The 20,060-nt window shown below is 44.2% G+C and overlaps 11 non-coding genes across 11 annotated transcripts; all 11 read left to right on the top strand.

Moving 5' to 3' along the window:
- Positions 1-1,291: 1,291 nt before the first annotated feature.
- trnas-aga (transfer RNA serine (anticodon AGA)) lies at positions 1,292-1,373 on the top strand. Its single transcript has one exon. It is a non-coding gene; the product is annotated as a tRNA-Ser (tRNA).
- Positions 1,374-3,500: 2,127 nt separating this feature from the next.
- On the top strand, positions 3,501-3,573 carry trnar-ucg (transfer RNA arginine (anticodon UCG)). The gene has a single exon. It is a non-coding gene; the product is annotated as a tRNA-Arg (tRNA).
- Positions 3,574-4,980: 1,407 nt separating this feature from the next.
- Positions 4,981-5,062, top strand: trnas-aga (transfer RNA serine (anticodon AGA)). The gene has a single exon. It is a non-coding gene; the product is annotated as a tRNA-Ser (tRNA).
- A 2,127-nt stretch (positions 5,063-7,189) lies between these two features.
- trnar-ucg (transfer RNA arginine (anticodon UCG)) lies at positions 7,190-7,262 on the top strand. Its single transcript has one exon. It is a non-coding gene; the product is annotated as a tRNA-Arg (tRNA).
- Positions 7,263-8,646: 1,384 nt separating this feature from the next.
- On the top strand, positions 8,647-8,728 carry trnas-aga (transfer RNA serine (anticodon AGA)). Its single transcript has one exon. It is a non-coding gene; the product is annotated as a tRNA-Ser (tRNA).
- Positions 8,729-10,855: 2,127 nt separating this feature from the next.
- On the top strand, positions 10,856-10,928 carry trnar-ucg (transfer RNA arginine (anticodon UCG)). The gene has a single exon. It is a non-coding gene; the product is annotated as a tRNA-Arg (tRNA).
- Positions 10,929-12,325: 1,397 nt separating this feature from the next.
- trnas-aga (transfer RNA serine (anticodon AGA)) lies at positions 12,326-12,407 on the top strand. Its single transcript has one exon. It is a non-coding gene; the product is annotated as a tRNA-Ser (tRNA).
- Positions 12,408-14,534: 2,127 nt separating this feature from the next.
- On the top strand, positions 14,535-14,607 carry trnar-ucg (transfer RNA arginine (anticodon UCG)). Its single transcript has one exon. It is a non-coding gene; the product is annotated as a tRNA-Arg (tRNA).
- A 1,407-nt stretch (positions 14,608-16,014) lies between these two features.
- Positions 16,015-16,096, top strand: trnas-aga (transfer RNA serine (anticodon AGA)). Its single transcript has one exon. It is a non-coding gene; the product is annotated as a tRNA-Ser (tRNA).
- A 1,663-nt stretch (positions 16,097-17,759) lies between these two features.
- trnar-ucg (transfer RNA arginine (anticodon UCG)) lies at positions 17,760-17,832 on the top strand. The gene has a single exon. It is a non-coding gene; the product is annotated as a tRNA-Arg (tRNA).
- Positions 17,833-19,212: 1,380 nt separating this feature from the next.
- trnas-aga (transfer RNA serine (anticodon AGA)) lies at positions 19,213-19,294 on the top strand. Its single transcript has one exon. It is a non-coding gene; the product is annotated as a tRNA-Ser (tRNA).
- Positions 19,295-20,060: the final 766 nt, after the last annotated feature.

Below are 20,060 nucleotides of genomic sequence, written 5' to 3'. Positions count from 1 at the left end.
AAATTCCAGCTCAACACAACGGAGACCTCTGTCGGTTTGGGGGTGCCTTTCTGTGTGTCTCCCTTTGTGGGTGAAAATGAGCATGAGTTCCTCAAAAGAGTGACAAGTCGTTGTGGAAGTGTCATACATCTGTACCATTTAAGAACACAGGATAAAGTCATTGACATTTGCCCTGGGAACATTAGAACACACGACACTTTGGGCCAAAGTTGGAAACTGCGACTGGAATAGATGGCTCTCTGATCAGGCGGAATGGCCTTTTCCCACTTTGTAAATCTACGAAGACAAGTTGAAAATAATCTGCAACGAAAATGTTCATAAAGGGTGTTTTATTTACACTAAATACGATAGTATCTATCGCCTTGTCTTGTTATTTACTTGTGAAGATTCGGTACTCTCAGCACCGTGGCCCGGATCGTATTCCCGCTCATGGAATGGTTGTATTGTTCAGCTAACATATCGGTGTACCAGTACTTCTGCCGATTTTCCGATGCTAGCAGCTCATTGGTTTTGTCCAAAACATTATGAATGTTAACATAATACAAATAGCTGCAGTTGCTGGAAATCTGAGCCTAAAACGAAAATTGTTTGCGGAACGCAGAAAGACTGGCAACAGAAACATCGACTTTCCTGCTCCTCGGATGCTGCTGTGCTTTTCCAGCATTTTCTGATCTAAAATCAGGTTTCCAGCATCTGCAGTCCTCACTCCTGCCGAGTTCCTTCAGTGTCGCTGGTTCCCAATTCAAGAACTCCATCTCTGGCGGTTTCATATCTGTACCTCCATGCTGTGGAATTGAAGAGTGAAGAAAAGTAACTCACCCCCTCCATCTCTGGGGTAATTAGGGGCTGAAAGTGAATCGTATCACATTGAAGTATATCTACAAGCGACTTGATCTCTGTCTTTTATTGGGAACCATCTCTTTCATTGTAACCATCAGGAAAGACCATTTCGTTCGCTAAATAAAGAAATGAATATGTCACTAACCTTTGTTTGTTTCATGTCCAAGAATACTCAGATCAATAGCTCCCTTGATTACCTCTGCTGGTCATGTTCCCAAAGAGATCGAGCAAATTGCCAAGTGTGATTTTCCTTTCAATAAATAATTTTGACTCAATTTTGCTGCAAATATCTTTTCCTAACTTTGTGCTTTTCTTCTTTGACATTGGTGTCTCGCACCTTACAAATGACAGCAAAGGTATGAATGGAGATGGAAACATTTCACTCAAGTCAGCGGCAGCTTTCAATGAGATCACGACTGATTTGGTCAGTGCTCAGGGTGCGGTGCCGTCTGTAGTCATGGCCGAGTGGTTAAGGCGATGGATTAGAAATCCATTGGGGTTTCCCCACGTAGGTTCGAATCCTGCTGACTACGTTATCCGTGCTTTGCTGCTGGAACAATTCAAAGTTCCGAAAGCCTGTTTTGCAAACCAGGCCTGTAATTTGATGAGACTTGAGAAACTCGAGTTCTTCATCAGAAATGCTCCACATTTAAAACATTATCTCTGTTTCTCTTTCCAGATACACTGCTCGACACATCGGGTTTCTGCAGTTGTTATTGAACGCCCTGAGCAGAAGTGCTGCTTTTCATTAGATTCCTTTAATCCCTTGTCCTCTGTTCTCTGACTCTGGTCATTGGCAACACTTCCTCTTGCTCGTCAGAGTGCTCATTCCCCACCGCTCCGTCTCCCATCATTACAAACAACCGGAGGAAATTGCCACTTAACCATCTTTGTTCCAAAGTGAAACTCACCAGCCTAGGAACTCTCTCCACCAAATGGGACTTCTCATCCCTGGACATGGAAAAGCCAGAGGATTGTGAAGAGATACTCTGAACATATTGTCAGTTGGCAGTTGGAAAAATGTTTAGGAAGCAAACCATATAATTTAGGCTCCAGCTTTGGAAATCTTGAGAAACTCTTTGGGAAATGGAATCACAGGAGATTGAAGAAGTGTAAATTGTCAGTCCGAGTAGAGGAAGGGACATTGACTCTGATGTTCTCGGCACAGGAATTGATCTGAGACATTGAAAGAATTCTCGCTCCCGTACGTGAGCAATACAAACTTCATCTGGACGGTGGGACAATGAAAAACTCTGGAACACTCAAGACAATATCCAAATATTGACTGAGATCACGACAGTACGAGTACGATAGATGGGTCAGTTTTTGTCCAGTGTGTGCGGGAGGGATTCCTGACACAGTATGTAGACATGCCTTCAAGGGAAGAAGCCACTTTCGATTTAGTACTGGGTAACGAGCCTGGCCAGGTTTTAGATTTGGAAGTAGGTGAGCACTGTGGAGACAGCGATCACAATTCTCTCAGGTTTACTTTCGTGATGGAAAGGGATAGGTGTACTCCACGGAGCAAGAGTTTCAGCTGGTGGAAGGGAAATCACGATGCAATGAGGTAAGATTTAGGAAGCGCAGAGTTGGGTAGGAAACTGTAGGGGGTGAGCACATTAAAAATGTGAAGCTTAGTCAAGGAAAAGCTCCTGTGTGTCCTCGATAAGTATGTACCTGTCAGGCAGGGAGGAAGATATAGAACGCGTGAGCCGTGGTTTACTAAGGAAGGTGGAATCCCTGGTCAAGAAGAACAAGAAGTCTTATGTTAGGACAAAACGTGAAAACTCAGTTAGAGCGCTCGAGGTTTCCAACGATCTCAGGAAAGACCTAAAAAGAGAGCTGGGAAGAGCCAGGAGGAGACATGAGAAGCTGTTGGCAGATAGGATCAGGGTTAACGCTAAGGCTTTCCATAGGTATGTCAGGAATAAAAGAATGACGAGAGTTAAATTTGGGACAATCAAGGATAATAGTGGGAAGTCGTGTGTGGAGTCAGTGGAGATAGAGGAAGCACTAAATAAATATTTTTCGACAGAGTTCGCTATAGATAATGAAAATGTTGGCGAGGAAGATACAGAGATACTTGCGTCTAGACTAGAAGAGATTGAGGTTCACAAGGAAGAGATATTAGAAATACTGCAGAGTGTGAAAATAGATAAGTCAGCTGGGCCGGATGGGATCTATCTGATGTTGTTTAGCAAATGCACTGCAGGAAGGTACAAATCAAGCTGATGCTAACAACGGCTCGTTTTGAGCCGCTAATTTGCAGTGAAGTGGCGGCGCCAATAAAAGGTGTCACGCAGCTCGTCTAATTCCACATCCTGAGCTCGAAATGAGCAGATGTCTCTCGCTGAGTTTCGACAGGGTCTTGCTTAGACGACACCATGACACGTTTTCACTGGAGTAGATCATGAAATCGCGTCGTGAATGTGAATAAAACGATGGGCACTTCCAGCAGAGAAGGAGGCGACCCTGAAGCAGGCAGCTCTGGACAAATGTTTCTCCTTTGCCAGTGAAAGGCACTGCTTCACAAATTGGAAACTTCGAAGTGAAGCAGTGTTGGTGATTATCTTCGCTGCTTGTTCACCTTTTTAATTCTGATTCCGTGAAAGTCCATGGCATTACATATCGACATTCTGCCGTACCTGCACGTGTCTATTGGGCCAGTAGCGTAATGGATAACGCGTCTGACTTCGGATCAGAAGATTGTAGGTTCGAGTCCTACCTGGCTCGTGGGGAATGTCTCACTTTAACCGTGCCCCTCATTGGCGCTCCCCTGCAAAGCCCTGTTGGGATGTCGCTTCTGTGCTTCTGCATTTAAAACTTGCATTTGTCTTATTGTCCATTTCAAATTCCAGCTCAACACAACGGAGACCTCTGTCGGTTTGGGGGTGCCTTTCTGTGTGTCTCCCTTTGTGGGTGAAAATGAGCATGAGTTCCTCAAAAGAGTGACAAGTCGTTGTGGAAGTGTCATACATCTGTACCATTTAAGAACACAGGATAAAGTCATTGACATTTGCCCTGGGAACATTAGAACACACGACACTTTGGGCCAAAGTTGGAAACTGCGACTGGAATAGATGGCTCTCTGATCAGGCGGAATGGCCTTTTCCCACTTTGTAAATCTACGAAGACAAGTTGAAAATAATCTGCAACGAAAATGTTCATAAAGGGTGTTTTATTTACACTAAATACGATAGTATCTATCGCCTTGTCTTGTTATTTACTTGTGAAGATTCGGTACTCTCAGCACCGTGGCCCGGATCGTATTCCCGCTCATGGAATGGTTGTATTGTTCAGCTAACATATCGGTGTACCAGTACTTCTGCCGATTTTCCGATGCTAGCAGCTCATTGGTTTTGTCCAAAACATTATGAATGTTAACATAATACAAATAGCTGCAGTTGCTGGAAATCTGAGCCTAAAACGAAAATTGTTTGCGGAACGCAGAAAGACTGGCAACAGAAACATCGACTTTCCTGCTCCTCGGATGCTGCTGTGCTTTTCCAGCATTTTCTGATCTAAAATCAGGTTTCCAGCATCTGCAGTCCTCACTCCTGCCGAGTTCCTTCAGTGTCGCTGGTTCCCAATTCAAGAACTCCATCTCTGGCGGTTTCATATCTGTACCTCCATGCTGTGGAATTGAAGAGTGAAGAAAAGTAACTCACCCCCTCCATCTCTGGGGTAATTAGGGGCTGAAAGTGAATCGTATCACATTGAAGTATATCTACAAGCGACTTGATCTCTGTCTTTTATTGGGAACCATCTCTTTCATTGTAACCATCAGGAAAGACCATTTCGTTCGCTAAATAAAGAAATGAATATGTCACTAACCTTTGTTTGTTTCATATCCAAGAATACTCAGATCAATAGCTCCCTTGATTACCTCTGCTGGTCATGTTCGCAAAGAGATCGAGCAAATTGCCAAGTGTGATTTTCCTTTCAATAAATAATTTTGACTCAATTTTGCTGCAAATATCTTTTCCTAACTTTGTGCTTTTCTTCTTTGACATTGGTGTCTCGCACCTTACAAATGACAGCAAAGGTATGAATGGAGATGGAAACATTTCACTCAAGTCAGCGGCAGCTTTCAATGAGATCACGACTGATTTGGTCAGTGCTCAGGGTGCGGTGCCGTCTGTAGTCATGGCCGAGTGGTTAAGGCGATGGATTAGAAATCCATTGGGGTTTCCCCACGTAGGTTCGAATCCTGCTGACTACGTTATCAGTGCTTTGCTGCTGGAACAATTCCAAGTTCCGAAAACGTGTTTTGCAAACCATGCCTGTAATTTGATGAGACTTGAGAAACTCGAGTTCTTCATCAGAAATGCTCCACATTTAAAACATTATCTCTGTTTCTCTTTCCAGATACACTGCTCGACACATCGGGTTTCTGCAGTTGTTATTGAACGCCCTGAGCAGAAGTGCTGCTTTTCATTAGATTCCTTTAATCCCTTGTCCTCTGTTCTCTGACTCTGGTCATTGGCAACACTTCCTCTTGCTCGTCAGAGTGCTCATTCCCCACCGCTCCGTCTCCCATCATTACAAACAACCGCAGGAAATTGCCACTTAACCATCTTTGTTCCAAAGTGAAACTCACCAGCCTAGGAACTCTCTCCACCAAATGGGACTTCTCATCCCTGGACATGGAAAAGCCAGAGGATTGTGAAGAGATACTCTGAACATATTGTCAGTTGGCAGTTGGAAAAATGTTTAGGAAGCAAACCATATAATTTAGGCTCCAGCTTTGGAAATCTTGAGAAACTCTTTGGGAAATGGAATCACAGGAGATTGAAGAAGTGTAAATTGTCAGTCCGAGTAGAGGAAGGGACATTGACTCTGATGTTCTCGGCACAGGAATTGATCTGAGACATTGAAAGAATTCTCGCTCCCGTACGTGAGCAATACAAACTTCATCTGGACGGTGGGACAATGAAAAACTCTGGAACACTCAAGACAATATCCAAATATTGACTGAGATCACGACAGTACGAGTACGATAGATGGGTCAGTTTTTGTCCAGTGTGTGCGGGAGGGATTCCTGACACAGTATGTAGACATGCCTTCAAGGGAAGAAGCCACTTTCGATTTAGTACTGGGTAACGAGCCTGGCCAGGTTTTAGATTTGGAAGTAGGTGAGCACTGTGGAGACAGCGATCACAATTCTCTCAGGTTTACTTTCGTGATGGAAAGGGATAGGTGTACTCCACGGAGCAAGAGTTTCAGCTGGTGGAAGGGAAATCACGATGCAATGAGGTAAGATTTAGGAAGCGCAGAGTTGGGTAGGAAACTGTAGGGGGTGAGCACATTAAAAATGTGAAGCTTAGTCAAGGAAAAGCTCCTGTGTGTCCTCGATAAGTATGTACCTGTCAGGCAGGGAGGAAGATATAGAACGCGTGAGCCGTGGTTTACTAAGGAAGGTGGAATCCCTGGTCAAGAAGAACAAGAAGTCTTATGTTAGGACAAAACGTGAAAACTCAGTTAGAGCGCTCGAGGTTTCCAACGATCTCAGGAAAGACCTAAAAAGAGAGCTGGGAAGAGCCAGGAGGAGACATGAGAAGCTGTTGGCAGATAGGATCAGGGTTAACGCTAAGGCTTTCCATAGGTATGTCAGGAATAAAAGAATGACGAGAGTTAAATTTGGGACAATCAAGGATAATAGTGGGAAGTCGTGTGTGGAGTCAGTGGAGATAGAGGAAGCACTAAATAAATATTTTTCGACAGAGTTCGCTATAGATAATGAAAATGTTGGCGAGGAAGATACAGAGATACTTGCGTCTAGACTAGAAGAGATTGAGGTTCACAAGGAAGAGATATTAGAAATACTGCAGAGTGTGAAAATAGATAAGTCAGCTGGGCCGGATGGGATCTATCTGATGTTGTTTAGCAAATGCACTGCAGGAAGGTACAAATCAAGCTGATGCTAACAACGGCTCGTTTTGAGCCGCTAATTTGCAGTGAAGTGGAGGCGCCAATAAAAGGTGTCACGCAGCTCGTCTAATTCCACATCCTGAGCTCGAAATGAGCAGATGTCTCTCGCTGAGTTTCGGCAGGGTCTTGCTTAGACGACACCATGACACGTTTTCACTGGAGTAGATCATGAAATCGCGTCGTGAATGTGAATAAAACGATGGGCACTTCCAGCAGAGAAGGAGGCGACCCTGAAGCAGGCAGCTCTGGACAAATGTTTCTCCTTTGCCAGTGAAAGGCACTGCTTCACAAATTGGAAACTTCGAAGTGAAGCAGTGTTGGTGATTATCTTCGCTGCTTGTTCACCTTTTTAATTCTGATTCCGTGAAAGTCCATGGCATTACATATCGACATTCTGCCGTACCTGCGCGTGGCTGTTGGGCCAGTAGCGTAATGGATAACGCGTCTGACTTCGGATCAGAAGATTGTAGGTTCGAGTCCTACCTGGCTCGTGGGGAATGTCTCGCTTTAACCGTGCCCCTCGTTGACGCTCCCCTGCCGGGACGTCGCTTCTGTGCTTTTGCATTTGTCTTATTGTCCATTTCAAATTCCAGCTCAACACAACGGAGACCTCTGTCGGTTTCGGGGTGCCTTTCTGTGTGTCTCCCTTTGTGGGTGAAAATGAGCATGAGTTCCTCAAAAGAGTGACAAGTCGTTGTGGAAGTGTCATACATCTGTGCCATTTAAGAACACAGGATAAAGTCATTGACATTTGCCCTGGGAACATTAGAACACACGACACTTTGGGCCAAAGTTGGAAACTGCGACTGGAATAGATGGCTCTCTGATCAGGCGGAATGGCCTTTTCCCACTTTGTAAATCTACGAAGACAAGTTGAAAATAATCTGCAACGAAAATGTTCATAAAGGGTGTTTTATTTACACTAAATACGATAGTATCTATCGCCTTGTCTTGTTATTTACTTGTGAAGATTCGGTACTCTCAGCACCGTGGCCCGGATCGTATTCCCGCTCATGGAATGGTTGTATTGTTCAGCTAACATATCGGTGTACCAGTACTTCTGCCGATTTTCCGATGCTAGCAGGTCATTGGTTTTGTCCAAAACATTATGAATGTTAACATAATACAAATAGCTGCAGTTGCTGGAAATCTGAGCCTAAAACGAAAATTGTTTGCGGAACGCAGAAAGACTGGCAACAGAAACATCGACTTTCCTGTTCCTCGGATGCTGCTGTGCTTTTCCAGCATTTTCTGATCTAAAATCAGGTTTCCAGCATCTGCAGTCCTCACTCCTGCCGAGTTCCTTCAGTGTCGCTGGTTCCCAATTCAAGAACTCCATCTCTGGCGGTTTCATATCTGTACCTCCATGCTGTGGAATTGAAGAGTGAAGAAAAGTAACTCACCCCCTCCATCTCTGGGGTAATTAGGGGCTGAAAGTGAATCGTATCACATTGAAGTATATCTACAAGCGACTTGATCTCTGTCTTTTATTGGGAACCATCTCTTTCATTGTAACCATCAGGAAAGACCATTTCGTTCGCTAAATAAAGAAATGAATATGTCACTAACCTTTGTTTGTTTCATGTCCAAGAATACTCAGATCAATAGCTCCCTTGATTACCTCTGCTGGTCATGTTCGCAAAGAGATCGAGCAAATTGCCAAGTGTGATTTTCCTTTCAATAAATAATTTTGACTCAATTTTGCTGCAAATATCTTTTCCTAACTTTGTGCTTTTCTTCTTTGACATTGGTGTCTCGCACCTTACAAATGACAGCAAAGGTATGAATGGAGATGGAAACATTTCACTCAAGTCAGCGGCAGCTTTCAATGAGATCACGACTGATTTGGTCAGTGCTCAGGGTGCGGTGCCGTCTGTAGTCATGGCCGAGTGGTTAAGGCGATGGATTAGAAATCCATTGGGGTTTCCCCACGTAGGTTCGAATCCTGCTGACTACGTTATCAGTGCTTTGCTGCTGGAACAATTCCAAGTTCCGAAAACGTGTTTTGCAAACCATGCCTGTAATTTGATGAGACTTGAGAAACTCGAGTTCTTCATCAGAAATGCTCCACATTTAAAACATTATCTCTGTTTCTCTTTCCAGATACACTGCTCGACACATCGGGTTTCTGCAGTTGTTATTGAACGCCCTGAGCAGAAGTGCTGCTTTTCATTAGATTCCTTTAATCCCTTGTCCTCTGTTCTCTGACTCTGGTCATTGGCAACACTTCCTCTTGCTCGTCAGAGTGCTCATTCCCCACCGCTCCGTCTCCCATCATTACAAACAACCGCAGGAAATTGCCACTTAACCATCTTTGTTCCAAAGTGAAACTCACCAGCCTAGGAACTCTCTCCACCAAATGGGACTTCTCATCCCTGGACATGGAAAAGCCAGAGGATTGTGAAGAGATACTCTGAACATATTGTCAGTTGGCAGTTGGAAAAATGTTTAGGAAGCAAACCATATAATTTAGGCTCCAGCTTTGGAAATCTTGAGAAACTCTTTGGGAAATGGAATCACAGGAGATTGAAGAAGTGTAAATTGTCAGTCCGAGTAGAGGAAGGGACATTGACTCTGATGTTCTCGGCACAGGAATTGATCTGAGACATTGAAAGAATTCTCGCTCCCGTACGTGAGCAATACAAACTTCATCTGGACGGTGGGACAATGAAAAACTCTGGAACACTCAAGACAATATCCAAATATTGACTGAGATCACGACAGTACGAGTACGATAGATGGGTCAGTTTTTGTCCAGTGTGTGCGGGAGGGATTCCTGACACAGTATGTAGACATGCCTTCAAGGGAAGAAGCCACTTTCGATTTAGTACTGGGTAACGAGCCTGGCCAGGTTTTAGATTTGGAAGTAGGTGAGCACTGTGGAGACAGCGATCACAATTCTCTCAGGTTTACTTTCGTGATGGAAAGGGATAGGTGTACTCCACGGAGCAAGAGTTTCAGCTGGTGGAAGGGAAATCACGATGCAATGAGGTAAGATTTAGGAAGCGCAGAGTTGGGTAGGAAACTGTAGGGGGTGAGCACATTAAAAATGTGAAGCTTAGTCAAGGAAAAGCTCCTGTGTGTCCTCGATAAGTATGTACCTGTCAGGCAGGGAGGAAGATATAGAACGCGTGAGCCGTGGTTTACTAAGGAAGGTGGAATCCCTGGTCAAGAAGAACAAGAAGTCTTATGTTAGGACAAAACGTGAAAACTCAGTTAGAGCGCTCGAGGTTTCCAACGATCTCAGGAAAGACCTAAAAAGAGAGCTGGGAAGAGCCAGGAGGAGACATGAGAAGCTGTTGGCAGATAGGATCAGGGTTAACGCTAAGGCTTTCCATAGGTATGTCAGGAATAAAAGAATGACGAGAGTTAAATTTGGGACAATCAAGGATAATAGTGGGAAGTCGTGTGTGGAGTCAGTGGAGATAGAGGAAGCACTAAATAAATATTTTTCGACAGAGTTCGCTATAGATAATGAAAATGTTGGCGAGGAAGATACAGAGATACTTGCGTCTAGACTAGAAGAGATTGAGGTTCACAAGGAAGAGATATTAGAAATACTGCAGAGTGTGAAAATAGATAAGTCAGCTGGGCCGGATGGGATCTATCTGATGTTGTTTAGCAAATGCACTGCAGGAAGGTACAAATCAAGCTGATGCTAACAACGGCTCGTTTTGAGCCGCTAATTTGCAGTGAAGTGGAGGCGCCAATAAAAGGTGTCACGCAGCTCGTCTAATTCCACATCCTGAGCTCGAAATGAGCAGATGTCTCTCGCTGAGTTTCGGCAGGGTCTTGCTTAGACGACACCATGACACGTTTTCACTGGAGTAGATCATGAAATCGCGTCGTGAATGTGAATAAAACGATGGGCACTTCCAGCAGAGAAGGAGGCGACCCTGAAGCAGGCAGCTCTGGACAAATGTTTCTCCTTTGCCAGTGAAAGGCACTGCTTCACAAATTGGAAACTTCGAAGTGAAGCAGTGTTGGTGATTATCTTCGCTGCTTGTTCACCTTTTTAATTCTGATTCCGTGAAAGTCCATGGCATTACATATCGACATTCTGCCGTACCTGCGCGTGTCTGTTGGGCCAGTAGCGTAATGGATAACGCGTCTGACTTCGGATCAGAAGATTGTAGGTTCGAGTCCTACCTGGCTCGTGGGGAATGTCTCGCTTTAACCGTGCCCCTCGTTGACGCTCCCCTGCCGGGACGTCGCTTCTGTGCTTCCGCATTTAAAACTTGCATTTGTCTTATTGTCCATTTCAAATTCCAGCTCAACACAACGGAGACCTCTGTCGGTTTCGGGGTGCCTTTCTGTGTGTCTCCCTTTGTGGGTGAAAATGAGCATGAGTTCCTCAAAAGAGTGACAAGTCGTTGTGGAAGTGTCATACATCTGTGCCATTTAAGAACACAGGATAAAGTCATTGACATTTGCCCTGGGAACATTAGAACACACGACACTTTGGGCCAAAGTTGGAAACTGCGACTGGAATAGATGGCTCTCTGATCAGGCGGAATGGCCTTTTCCCACTTTGTAAATCTACGAAGACAAGTTGAAAATAATCTGCAACGAAAATGTTCATAAAGGGTGTTTTATTTACACTAAATACGATAGTATCTATCGCCTTGTCTTGTTATTTACTTGTGAAGATTCGGTACTCTCAGCACCGTGGCCCGGATCGTATTCCCGCTCATGGAATGGTTGTATTGTTCAGCTAACATATCGGTGTACCAGTACTTCTGCCGATTTTCCGATGCTAGCAGGTCATTGGTTTTGTCCAAAACATTATGAATGTTAACATAATACAAATAGCTGCAGTTGCTGGAAATCTGAGCCTAAATCGAAAATTGTTTGCGGAACGCAGAAAGACTGGCAACAGAAACATCGACTTTCCTGCTCCTCGGATGCTGCTGTGCTTTTCCAGCATTTTCTGATCTAAAATCAGGTTTCCAGCATCTGCAGTCCTCACTCCTGCCGAGTTCCTTCAGTGTCGCTGGTTCCCAATTCAAGAACTCCATCTCTGGCGGTTTCATATCTGTACCTCCATGCTGTGGAATTGAAGAGTGAAGAAAAGTAACTCACCCCCTCCATCTCTGGGGTAATTAGGGGCTGAAAGTGAATCGTATCACATTGAAGTATATCTACAAGCGACTTAATCTCTGTCTTTTATTGGGAACCATCTCTTTCATTGTAACCATCAGGAAAGACCATTTCGTTCGCTAAATAAAGAAATGAATATGTCACTAACCTTTGTTTGTTTCATGTTCAAGAATACTCAGATCAATAGCTCACTTGATTACCTCTGCTGGTCATGTTCGCAAAGAGATTGAGCAAATTGCCAAGTGTGATTTTCCTTTCAATAAATAATTTTGACTCAATTTTGCTGCAAATATCTTTTCCTAACTTTGTGCTTTTCTTCTTTGACATTGGTGTCTCGCACCTTACAAATGACAGCAAAGGTATGAATGGAGATGGAAACATTTCACTCAAGTCAGCGGCAGCTTTCAATGAGATCACGGCTGATTTGGTCAGTGCTCAGGACGCACTGCCGTCTGTAGTCATGGCCGAGTGGTTAAGGCGATGGATTAGAAATCCATTGGGGTCTCCCCATGTAGGTTCGAATCCTGCTGAATACGTTTTCCGTGCTTTGCTACTGGAACAATTCAAAGTTCAGAAAGCCCGTTTTGCAAACCAGGCCTGTAATTTGATTAGACTTGAGAAACTCGAGTTCTTCATCAGAAATGCTCCACATTTAAAACATTATCTCTGTTTCTCTTTCCAGATACACTGCTCGACACATCGGGTTTCTGCAGTTGTTATTGAACGCCCTGAGCAGAAGTGCTGCTTTTCATTAGATTCCTTTAATCCCTTGTCCTCTGTTCTCTGACTCTGGTCATTGGCAACACTTCCTCTTGCTCGTCAGAGTGCTCATTCCCCACCGCTCCGTCTCCCATCATTACAAACAACCGCAGGAAATTGCCACTTAACCATCTTTGTTCCAAAGTGAAACTCACCAGCCTAGGAACTCTCTCCACCAAATGGGACTTCTCATCCCTGGACATGGAAAAGCCAGAGGATTGTGAAGAGATACTGTGAACATATTGTCAGTTGGCCGTTGGAAAAATGTTTAGGAAGCAAACCATATAATTTAGGCTCCAGCTTTGGAAATCTTGAGAAACTCTTTGGGAAATGGAATCACAGGAGATTGAAGAAGTGTAAGTTGTCAGTCCGAGTAGAGGAAGGGACATTGACTCTGATGTTCTCGGCACAGGAATTGATCTGAGACATTGAAAGAATTCTCGCTCCCGTACGTGAGCAATACAAACTTCATCTGGACGGTGGGACAATGAAAAACTCTGGAACACTCAAGACAATATCCAAATATTGACTGAGATCACGACAGTACGAGTACGATAGATGGGTCAGTTTTTGTCCAGTGTGTGCGGGAGGGCTTCCTGACACAGTATGTAGACATGGCTTCAAGGGAAGAAGCCACTTTCGATTTAGTACTGGGTAACGAGCCTGGCCAGGTTTTAGATTTGGAAGTAGGTGAGCACTGTGGAGACAGCGATCACAATTCTCTCAGGTTTACTTTCGTGATGGAAAGGGATAGGTGTACTCCACGGAGCAAGAGTTTCAGCTGGTGGAAGGGAAATCACGATGCAATGAGGTAAGATTTAGGAAGCGCAGAGTTGGGTAGGAAACTGTAGGGGGTGAGCACATTAAAAATGTGAAGCTTATTCAAGGAAAAGCTCCTGTGTGTCCTCGATAAGTATGTACCTGTCAGGCAGGGAGGAAGATATAGAACGCGTGAGCCGTGGTTTACTAAGGAAGGTGGAATCCCTGGTCAAGAAGAACAAGAAGTCTTATGTTAGGACAAAACGTGAAAACTCAGTTAGAGTGCTCGAGGTTTCCAACGATCTCAGGAAAGACCTAAAAAGAGAGCTGGGAAGAGCCAGGAGGAGACATGAGAAGTTGTTGGCGGATAGGATCAGGGTTAACGCTAAGGCTTTCCATAGGTATGTCAGGAATAAAAGAATGACGAGAGTTAAATTTGGGACAATCAAGGATAATAGTGGGAAGTCGTGTGTGGAGTCAGTGGAGATAGAGGAAGCACTAAATAAATATTTTTCGACAGAGTTCGCTATAGATAATGAAAATGTTGGCGAGGAAGATACAGAGATACTTGCGTCTAGACTAGAAGAGATTGAGGTTCACAAGGAAGAGATATTAGAAATACTGCAGAGTGTGAAAATAGATAAGTCAGCTGGGCCGGATGGGATCTATCTGATGTTGTTTAGCAAATGCACTGCAGGAAGGTACAAATCAAGCTGATGCTAACAACGGCTCGTTTTGAGCCGCTAATTTGCAGTGAAGTGGCGGCGCCAATAAAAGGTGTCACGCAGCTCGTCTAATTCCACATCCTGAGCTCGAAATGAGCAGATGTCTCTCGCTGAGTTTCGGCAGGGTCTTGCTTAGACGACACCATGACACGTTTTCACTGGAGTAGATCATGAAATCGCGTCGTGAATGTGAATAAAACGATGGGCACTTCCAGCAGAGAAGGAGGCGACCCTGAAGCAGGCAGCTCTGGACAAATGTTTCTCCTTTGCCAGTGAAAGGCACTGCTTCACAAATTGGAAACTTCGAAGTGAAGCAGTGTTGGTGATTATCTTCGCTGCTTGTTCACCTTTTTAATTCTGATTCCGTGAAAGTCCATGGCATTACATATCGACATTCTGCCATAACTGCACGTGTCTATTGGGCCAGTAGCGTAATGGATAACGCGTCTGACTTCGGATCAGAAGATTGTAGGCTCGAGTCCTACCTGGCTCGTGGGGAATGTCTAGCTTTAACCGTGCCCCTCGTTGGCGCTCCCCTGCAAAGCCCTGTTGGGATGTCGCTTCTGTGCTTCCGCATTTAAAACTTGCATTTGTCTTATTGTCCATTTCAAATTCCAGCTCACCACAACGGAGACCTCTGTCGGTTTGGGGGTGCCTTTCTGTGTGTCTCCCTTTGTGGGTGAAAATGAGCATGAGTTCCTCAAAAGAGTGACAAGTCGTTGTGGAAGTGTCATACATCTGTACCATTTAAGAACACAGGATAAAGTCATTGACATTTGCCCTGGGAACATTAGAACACACGACACTTTGGGCCAAAGTTGGAAACTGCGACTGGAATAGATGGCTCTCTGATCAGGCGGAATGGCCTTTTCCCACTTTGTAAATCTACGAAGACAAGTTGAAAATAATCTGCAACGAAAATGTTCATAAAGGGTGTTTTATTTACACTAAATACGATAGTATCTATCGCCTTGTCTTGTTATTTACTTGTGAAGATTCGGTACTCTCAGCACCGTGGCCCGGATCGTATTCCCGCTCATGGAATGGTTGTATTGTTCAGCTAACATATCGGTGTACCAGTACTTCTGCCGATTTTCCGATGCTAGCAGGTCATTGGTTTTGTCCAAAACATTATGAATGTTAACATAATACAAATAGCTGCAGTTGCTGGAAATCTGAGCCTAAAACGAAAATTGTTTGCGGAACGCAGAAAGACTGGCAACAGAAACATCGACTTTCCTGCTCCTCGGATGCTGCTGTGCTTTTCCAGCATTTTCTGATCTAAAATCAGGTTTCCAGCATCTGCAGTCCTCACTCCTGCCGAGTTCCTTCAGTGTCGCTGGTTCCCAATTCAAGAACTCCATCTCTGGCGGTTTCATATCTGTACCTCCATGCTGTGGAATTGAAGAGTGAAGAAAAGTAACTCACCCCCTCCATCTCTGGGGTAATTAGGGGCTGAAAGTGAATCGTATCACATTGAAGTATATCTACAAGCGACTTGATCTCTGTCTTTTATTGGGAACCATCTCTTTCATTGTAACCATCAGGAAAGACCATTTCGTTCGCTAAATAAAGAAATGAATATGTCACTAACCTTTGTTTGTTTCATGTCCAAGAATACTCAGATCAATAGCTCCCTTGATTACCTCTGCTGGTCATGTTCGCAAAGAGATCGAGCAAATTGCCAAGTGTGATTTTCCTTTCAATAAATAATTTTGACTCAATTTTGCTGCAAATATCTTTTCCTAACTTTGTGCTTTTCTTCTTTGACATTGGTGTCTCGCACCTTACAAATGACAGCAAAGGTATGAATGGAGATGGAAACATTTCACTCAAGTCAGCGGCAGCTTTCAATGAGATCACGACTGATTTGGTCAGTGCTCAGGGTGCGGTGCCGTCTGTAGTCATGGCCGAGTGGTTAAGGCGATGGATTAGAAATCCATTGGGGTTTCCCCACGTAGGTTCGAATCCTGCTGACTACGTTATCCGTGCTTTGCTGCTGGAAGAATTCAAAGTTCCGAAAGCCTGTTTTGCAAACCAGGCCTGTAATTTGATGAGACTTGAGAAACTCGAGTTCTTCATCAGAAATGCTCCACATTTAAAACATTATCTCTGTTTCTCTTTCCAGATACACTGCTCGACACATCGGATTTCTGCAGTTGTTATTGAACGCCCTGAGCAGAAGTGCTGCTTTTCATTAGATTCCTTTAATCCCTTGTCCTCTGTTCTCTGACTCTGGTCATTGGCAACACTTCCTCTTGCTCGTCAGAGTGCTCATTCCCCACCGCTCCGTCTCCCATCATTACAAACAACCGCAGGAAATTGCCACTTAACCATCTTTGTTCCAAAGTGAAACTCACCAGCCGAGGAACTCTCTCCACCAAATGGGACTTCTCATCCCTGGACATGGAAAAGCCAGAGGATTGTGAAGAGATACTCTGAACATATTGTCAGTTGGCAGTTGGAAAAATGTTTAGGAAGCAAACCATATAATTTAGGCTCCAGCTTTGGAAATCTTGAGAAACTCTTTGGGAAATGGAATCACAGGAGATTGAAGAAGTGTAAATTGTCAGTCCGAGTAGAGGAAGGGACATTGACTCTGATGTTCTCGGCACAGGAATTGATCTGAGACATTGAAAGAATTCTCGCTCCCGTACGTGAGCAATACAAACTTCATCTGGACGGTGGGACAATGAAAAACTCTGGAACACTCAAGACAATATCCAAATATTGACTGAGATCACGACAGTACGAGTACGATAGATGGGTCAGTTTTTGTCCAGTGTGTGCGGTAGGGATTCCTGACACAGTATGTAGACATGGCTTCAAGGGAAGAAGCCACTTTTGATTTAGTACTGGGTAACGAGCCTGGCCAGGTTTTAGATTTGGAAGTAGGTGAGCACTGTGGAGACAGCGATCACAATTCTCTCAGGTTTACTTTCGTGATGGAAAGGGATAGGTGTACTCCACGGAGCAAGAGTTTCAGCTGGTGGAAGGGAAATCACGATGCAATGAGGTAAGATTTAGGAAGCGCAGAGTTGGGTAGGAAACTGTAGGGGGTGAGCACATTAAAAAGATACTTGCGTCTAGACTAGAAGAGATTGAGGTTCACAAGGAAGAGATATTAGAAATACTGCAGAGTGTGAAAATAGATAAGTCAGCTGGGCCGGATGGGATCTATCTGATGTTGTTTAGCAAATGCACTGCAGGAAGCTGATGCTAACAACGGCTCGTTTTGAGCCGCTAATTTGCAGTGAAGTGGCGGCGCCAATAAAAGGTGTCACGCAGCTCGTCTAATTCCACATCCTGAGCTCGAAATGAGCAGATGTCTCTCGCTGAGTTTCGGCAGGGTCTTGCTTAGACGACACCATGACACGTTTTCACTGGAGTAGATCATGAAATCGCGTCGTGAATGTGAATAAAACGATGGGCACTTCCAGCAGAGAAGGAGGCGACCCTGAAGCAGGCAGCTCTGGACAAATGTTTCTCCTTTGCCAGTGAAAGGCACTGCTTCACAAATTGGAAACTTCGAAGTGAAGCAGTGTTGGTGATTATCTTCGCTGCTTGTTCACCTTTTTAATTCTGATTCCGTGAAAGTCCATGGCATTACATATCGACATTCTGCCATACCTGCACGTGTCTATTGGGCCAGTAGCGTAATGGATAACGCGTCTGACTTCGGATCAGAAGATTGTAGGTTCGAGTCCTACCTGGCTGGTGGGGAATGTCTCACTTTAGCCGTGCCCCTCGTTGACGCAGCCCTGCCGGGACGTCGCTTCTGTGCTTCCGCATTTAAAACTTGCATTTGTCTTATTGTCCATTTCAAATTCCAGCTCACCACAACGGAGACCTCTGTCGGTTTGGGGGTGCCTTTGTGGGTGAAAATGAGCATGAGTTCCTCAAAAGAGTGACAAGTCGTTGTGGAAGTGTCATACATCTGTGCCATTTAAGAACACAGGATAAAGTCATTGACATTTTCCCTGGGAACATTAGAACACACGACACTTTGGGCCAAAGTTGGAAACTGCGACTGGAATAGATGGCTCTCTGATCAGGCGGAATGGCCTTTTCCCACTTTGTAAATCTACGAAGACAAGTTGAAAATAATCTGCAACGAAAATGTTCATAAAGGGTGTTTTATTTACACTAAATACGATAGTATCTATCGCCTTGTCTTGTTATTTACTTGTGAAGATTCGGTACTCTCAGCACCGTGGCCCGGATCGTATTCCCGCTCATGGAATGGTTGTATTGTTCAGCTAACATATCGGTGTACCAGTACTTCTGCCGATTTTCCGATGCTAGCAGCTCATTGGTTTTGTCCAAAACATTATGAATGTTAACATAATACAAATAGCTGCAGTTGCTGGAAATCTGAGCCTAAAACGAAAATTGTTTGCGGAACGCAGAAAGACTGGCAACAGAAACATCGACTTTCCTGCTCCTCGGATGCTGCTGTGCTTTTCCAGCATTTTCTGATCTAAAATCAGGTTTCCAGCATCTGCAGTCCTCACTCCTGCCGAGTTCCTTCAGTGTCGCTGGTTCCCAATTCAAGAACTCCATCTCTGGCGGTATCATATCTGTACCTGCATGCTGTGGAATTGAAGAGTGAAGAAAAGTAACTCACCCCCTCCATCTCTGGGGTAATTAGGGGCTGAAAGTGAATCGTATCACATTGAAGTATATCTACAAGCGATTAATCTCTGTCTTTTATTGGGAACCATCTCTTTCATTGTAACCATCAGGAAAGACCATTTCGTTCGCTAAATAAAGAAATGAATATGTCACTAACCTTTGTTTGTTTCATGTCCAAGAATACTCAGATCAATAGCTCCCTTGATTACCTCTGCTGGTCATGTTCGCAAAGAGATCGAGCAAATTGCCAAGTGTGATTTTCCTTTCAATAAATAATTTTGACTCAATTTTGCTGCAAATATCTTTTCCTAACTTTGTGCTTTTCTTCTTTGACATTGGTGTCTCGCACCTTACAAATGACAGCAAAGGTATGAATGGAGATGGAAACATTTCACTCAAGTCAGCCCCAGCTTTCAGTGAGATCACGGCTGATTTGGTCAGTGCTCAGGACGCAGTGCCGTCTGTAGTCATGGCCGAGTGGTTAAGGCGATGGATTAGAAATCCATTGGGGTTTCCCCACGTAGGTTCGAATCCCGCTGACTACGTTTTCCGTGCTTTGCTGCTGGAACAATTCAAAGTTCAGAAAGCAGTTTTGCAAACCAGGCCTGTAATTTGATTAGACTTGAGAAACTCGAGTTCTTCATCAGAAATGCTCCACATTTAAAACATTATCTCTGTTTCTCTTTCCAGATACACTGCTCGACACATCGGGTTTCTGCAGTTGTTATTGAACGCCCTGAGCAGAAGTGCTGCTTTTCATTAGATTTCTTTAATCCCTTGTCCTCTGTTCTCTGACTCTGGTCATTGGCAACACTTCCTCTTGCTCGTCAGAGTGCTCATTCCCCACCGCTCCGTCTCCCATCATTACAAACAACCGCAGGAAATTGCCACTTAACCATCTTTGTTCCAAAGTGAAACTCACCAGCCTAGGAACTCTCTCCACCAAATGGGACTTCTCATCCCTGGACATGGAAAAGCCAGAGGATTGTGAAGAGATACTCTGAACATATTGTCAGTTGGCAGTTGGAAAAATGTTTAGGAAGCAAACCATATAATTTAGGCTCCAGCTTTGGAAATCTTGAGAAACTCTTTGGGAAATGGAATCACAGGAGATTGAAGAAGTGTAAATTGTCAGTCCGAGTAGAGGAAGGGACATTGACTCTGATGTTCTCGGCACTGGAATTGATCTGAGACATTGAAAGAATTATCGCTCCCGTACGTGAGCAATACAAACTTCATCTGGACGGTGGGACAATGAAAAACTCTGGAACACTCAAGACAATATCCAAATATTGACTGAGATCACGACAG

This window comes from Chiloscyllium punctatum, chromosome 13 (genome assembly GCF_047496795.1).
Source record: "Chiloscyllium punctatum isolate Juve2018m chromosome 13, sChiPun1.3, whole genome shotgun sequence".
NCBI lineage: Eukaryota > Metazoa > Chordata > Chondrichthyes > Orectolobiformes > Hemiscylliidae > Chiloscyllium > Chiloscyllium punctatum.
Note: the sequence above shows the minus strand (reverse complement) of the source record. Positions and strands in the feature narration are given on the sequence as shown.